The following is a 6,000-nucleotide window of genomic DNA, read 5'->3' on the forward strand; positions in this document are numbered from 1 at the left end:
TGGCCTTGGAGGAGTGGCGGTATCTTTTAGAAGGGGCAGTTCATGTTATCAATATCATTACTGATCATAAGAATTTGCTGTATTTGAAAAATGCTCAATGTCTTAATCCCCGTCAAGCTAGATGGGTATTATTCTTTTCAAGATTTGATTTTAAATTGTCTTTCTCTCCTGGAGCAAAAAATCGAAAGGCGGATGCCGTGTCTTGGTCATGGGAGACTGAGGAGGAAGCGAGATCCTATAAAGGAAGTCCTATTGTCAATCCACTGGCTTTTGCTATAACAATGGTGCAAGTTCCAGTACCACCAGGTAAAACTTTTGTCAAGTCTAATTCAAGACAACAGATTCTTCGTTGGGCCCATGACTCTAAGTTTTCTGGCCATCCAGGGGTTCAGAAAACCTATGAATTCCTGTCATGTCAGTATTGGTGGCCGGGTCTGAAAAAAGATATTCAAGACTATGTTGCTTCCTGTCCTCACTGAACCAAAACAGTAAAACAAGTGCAATTCTCTGTGCGCACCTAGTGCTAGGGTGGGTATCACCTTGGGGCGTTTCTCAGACACCCAGAGACGTACACAATAGGAAGAAGGTAGGTTCAACCACCACCAGCATAGGATAAATAGACTGATACTTTCCTTCTATAGGTATAATCCTTTTTCCGTATACACTTGCGTATGTCATATGTTGTCTCTGCTCAACTTGTATTCATTTGTACATGAAAAAAGAGCATATACATGACATAGTGTATACTGTTTTAATCTATTACATGAAAATATCTCATACATATAAAAAACATCAATGAACAATTTGCACACAATAAAAATTCCAAAGTGTAAAGTGGCAAGTGCATCAGATAGGGAACTTAGAGGTAGTTACCAGATGGCCAGTGAACCATAAACTAATATAGTTCAAAGTAAGCATGCAAAATGATACCACGATCCCCCGGGCACAATCAGGATCATGCGCTGCTTCAGGATAACCGTCCTCCAGTCCAGTCCAATGTCCCTGGCCGCCGACGCGTTTCAGACTCGATCTGAGTCCTTTTTCAAGGCTTGTACATATGTGCAGTTTTTTAATCCTCTTATACTGTCCTAGTATCGCGATGTTACGCGAAACCCCGGCACTTCCGGGTTCGCGGCACCGCGCTGACGTGCGTAGTGGCGTCCTCGTCTACGCACGTCAGCGTGGTGCCGCGAACCCGGAAGTGCCGGGGTTTCGCGTAACATCGCGATACTAGGACAGTATAAGAGGATTAAAAAACTGCACATATGTACAAGCCTTGAAAAAGGACTCAGATCGAGTCTGAAACACGTCGGCGGGCAGGGACATTGGACTGGACTGGAGGACGGTTATCCTGAAGCAGCGCATGATCCTGATTGTGCCCGGGCGATCGTGGTATCATTTTGCATGCTTACTTTGAACTATATTAGTTTATGGTTCACTGGCCATCTGGTAACTACCTCTTGTCACACCAGGGGTCTGAGTCGACGAGACAGAGACCTCTGGTGGGGACCTGGACCGGTACCTGAACCGGGGAGGTTGGAGAGGACCCTTGCGCATGGGATGCGCGACAGTGCACCCAAAGCCAATAAATAGTCAGTGGAAAAATACAACCGAGTTTATTTAGCAGATGGTTGTATATATAAACAGACAGTAAAGTATGCAGGAGATGTTATACAGTCTGTACAGATAGCAATACTTTACAGATGGATGATGTGGAATCGATGGTGGAACATCGGATACGGAATGGTAGACTGTGGGTCCGGGATGACGGACGGGAACTGGAGGATGGAGATCCGGAGTATCGGACTTATGGACGATGATGGAACATCGATGGTGAACGATGATGGAACATCGGATAGGAGACTGTGGGTCCGGAATGACGGACGGAAGCTTGGAAGCAGGAGATCCGGAGTATCGGATTTACAGATGATGTCGGAGCATCGATGGTGGGCGATGTTGGAACATCGGAAGGACCAGAGTCCCGGAGCTAGGCTTGATCGCTGGGATGTCGAAGCAGGAACACAGGTGATGGAATAACCTGGACTTCACAGGAGATGGAATGCCTGGAATACACTGCAGCAGAGAAGACAACACCAGCAGGAAATACACTTGCACGGAGACAAGGACAGCTGACCATACACTGGAGACAACTAAAGCACTAGCAATGGTTCTGAGAGCTCCCAGCATACTTATCCCCACTGGGTGGCCAGGATTGGCCGAGGAAGTATGACAGGGAGATCAGAACCAACAGGATTGGACAGCACAGACATGTGACTGGAAAGAACATGGCAGCCCCCATGTCTGCTATGGCGGGAAAGTGTGTTTGTGCACACCATGCTGGATACTGGGAGCAATGGCGGCGGACAGGTGGATTGCCGTGCACTGGGGACTGTCACTGGGAGACAGGAGGCCGGCAGAGATGACGTCTGGACCGCAAGCTGAACCTGCGGAGGCACTTAGCCGGTAAGAAAGTCTGTCTGAGAGCTCGGATCGTGACAGCACCCCCCCCTTTAAGGGTGGCCCCAGGACACCTTTTAGGCTTGCGGGTAAACTTGGAGTGGAACGCCCGGATGAGTCTGGGAGCATGGACATCGATGGCATTGGTCCATGATCGTTCTTCGGGGCCGTAGCCCTTCCAATCGATCAAATACTGCAGACGACCATATCGGATGCGAGAGTCCAAGATTTTACTGACCTCATATTCTGTTCCACGCTGGGTGCAAACCTTAGGAGCCTTGGGGAGCCTGGAATGAAAGCGATTCAGAACCAGCGGCTTGAGCAGCGAAATGTGGAATGTAGCTGGCACTTTCAAATAGGGCAGCAACTTGAGCTTGTAAGCTACAGGATTGACGACTCGCTCAACTGGAAAAGGACCAATATATCGGGGAGCGAACTTCATCGATGGCACTCTCAATCGGAGATTCTTGGTTGACAACCAGACACGATCTCCTGGACGGAGGGCTGGCACAGCTCTGCGTTTTCTGTCGGCAAATTTTTTGTACCTGCTTGAAGCCTTCAGGAGTGAAGAACGAATGAGCTTCCAGGATTTGACGAATTGCCGGATGGTCGTGTCGACCGCTGGAACAGAGGACACAGGTTGCAGAGTGAAGTCAGGAACTCGAGGATGAAACCCATAGTTGGCAAGAAATGGAGTGACATTTGATGAAGAATGATATTGGTTATTATGGCAGAACTCTGCCCATGGAAGGAGTTGAGCCCAGTCATCTTGGGAAGAAGAGACATATGTGCGGAGAAATGCTTCAAGGTCCTGATTCACCCTCTCCGTTTGGCCATTTGTTTGAGGGTGATAGGCTGTGGAAAACTTTAGCTTGATTTGAAGCAGGGAGCACAGGCTTCGCCAGAATTTGGCTACGAATTGGACTCCTCTATCGGAGATGATTTCAAGAGGCAGTCCATGAAGCTTGAATATCTCTTTGATGAAGAGCTGGGACAGCTTGGAAGCTGACGGAAGACCGGTGAGGGGAACGAAGTGAGCCATCTTGGTGAACCGGTCAACAATCACCCAGATGGTGGTGAACTTGTCAGACTCTGGAAGATCAGTTACAAAGTCCATAGAAATATGCGTCCAAGGACGATGTGGCACTGACAGTGGCATCAATTGCCCAGGAGGAGACTGACGACTGGTCTTGTGCTGAGCACATTTAGCACAAGAGGATACAAAGTCCTGTACATCCTGTTTGAGGGACGGCCACCAGTAGGACCTGGTGATAAACTCGTAAGTTTTCTGAATGCCTGCATGGCCAGCGAATTTTGAAGAATGCGCCCAACAAAGCAACTTCTTTCTTAGAGCTGGCTTTACAAATCTTTTCCCTGTAGGGGGCGTGAGATTAGAAACTCCTGTTGCGGAGAAGGCCACTGGATCAATAATGAAGTGTTGATGTGTGGACTTAAACTCACTATCTTGCTCCCATGAGCGGGAAAGGGCATCAGCTTTTCGGTTTTGTGTCCCTGGACAGAATGACAGCTTGAAACGAAACCTGGAAAAGAAAAGTGTTTATCTGGCTTGACGGGGGTTTAAACATTGAGCAGACTTGAGATACAGAAGATTCTTGTGGTCTGTGATAATTGTGATCTCATGGACAGCGCCCTCTAGAAGATATCTCCATTCTTCTAATGCCAACTTGATGGCGAGAAGCTCTTGGTCACCGATGGCATAATTACGCTCTGCAGGCAGGAACTTACGGGAGTAGAACCCACAGGGATGAAGATGTCCATCGGGCGCTTTCTGCGAGAGGACTGCCCCAACACCCACGGAGGAGGCATCAACCTCGAGAATAAAGGGCAAGGTGGTATCAGGTTGTCTTAAAACAGGAGCTGAAGTGAACCTCTGCTTCAACAGATGGAAGGCTTCGATGGCTTCCGCCGGCCACTTCGCTGGATTAGACCCCTTTTTCGTTAAGGCAGTGATGGGAGCCACAATAGAAGAGAAGTTACGAATGAATTTTCTGTAATAATTGGCAAAACCCAGGAAACGTTGAATACCTTTCAGCGAAGAGGGAATTGGCCAATCTTGGATGGCCTGCAGTTTTCCTGGGTCCATTTGAAGACCAGAACCGGAGACAATGTACCCTAGGAAGGGTATAGACTTCACCTCGAAGACACACTTCTCCAGTTTACAGTAGAGATGATTTGCTCGCAGCCGGGACAGAACCTGTTTGACCCAATAACGATGTTCTGTGATGTTATTGGCGTAGATTAAAATGTCATCGAGATATACAACTACATGTCGATACAGAATGTCCCGAAAAATCTCATTGACATAGTGCTGGAACACGGCTGGGGCATTGCTGAGCCCGAAGGGCATGACGAGGTACTCATAGTGGCCGTCTCTGGTATTAAACGCCGTCTTCCACTCGTCACCCTCTCGTATGCGGATGAGATTATATGCACCCCTCAGGTCGAGTTTCGTGAAGATGGTTGCACCGCTGACACGGTCAAACAGCTCGGTAATGAGGGGTAACGGATATCGGTTCTTTACTGTGATGTCATTGAGGCCGCGATAATCAATGCAGGGATGTAGGCCTCCATCCTTCTTCTTTACGAAGAAAAATCCTGCGCCAGCAGGAGAAGTCGAAGGACGGATGAATCCCTTTGCCAGATTTTCCTTGGTGTAATCGGTCATGGCTTGAGTCTCTGGAAGAGAGAGAGGATAGGTTCTACCTCTGGGTGGTTCTTTGCCTGGGATGAGGTCGATAGGGCAATCCCACGGTCTGTGAGGAGGTAGGACATCAGCGCCAGACTTGCTGAATACATCTGAGTACTCTTGGTAGGGAAGAGGCGGAAGGTCTGCTGCATCGGCTGAAGAGTGACGAGCTGGGAGTACCTTTTGGAGACAGGTACCGGAGCAGGAAGGATCCCAGGAAAGGATTTCAGATGTCTTCCAATCAAGACGAGGATTGTGAAGATGGAGCCAGGGTAAACCCAGAAACAGAGCATCAGTGGCTCGGGGTAAAACCAGGAAGGACAAAAGTTCAGTGTGCAGGACTCCCACTTTCACTGTAAGTGGCAAAGTTCTGCGGGAGACTGTCGCATCAGGAATCCTACTGCCATCCACAGCAGTAAGGAAGACAGTCTTGGGAAGACTTTCAGTGGGCAACCCCCACTTGCGGACCAGTTCTGCAGTAACAAAGTTGTCAGCGGCACCGGAATCAAGAAGTGCGGAGAGAGTCTTGAAATGCTGACCAATTTGTAGGGAGACTGGAAGGATGCAATCGGTTGCTGATGGAGAGGACTTAATTACTCCTAGCCTACCCTCTCCTTGACGGGCTAGGAGGAGGAGTTTTCCTGACGCTTTGGGCATGCAGAAATTTGATGTGCAGGATCGGCACAATACAGGCAGAGCTGTGCCAACCGACGACGTCGACGTTCTAGACAAACGGAAACGGTTTATCTCCATTGGTTCTTCTTTGGAATGGACCGCAGGAGCAGTAGATAAAGAAGGCGGAGGAGTTGGCACTTTAACTGGAGCGCTATTGTGAC

Source organism: Crinia signifera, chromosome 2, assembly GCF_055691185.1.
Source record: "Crinia signifera chromosome 2, ASM5569118v1, whole genome shotgun sequence".
NCBI classification, from domain to species: Eukaryota; Metazoa; Chordata; class Amphibia; order Anura; family Myobatrachidae; genus Crinia; species Crinia signifera.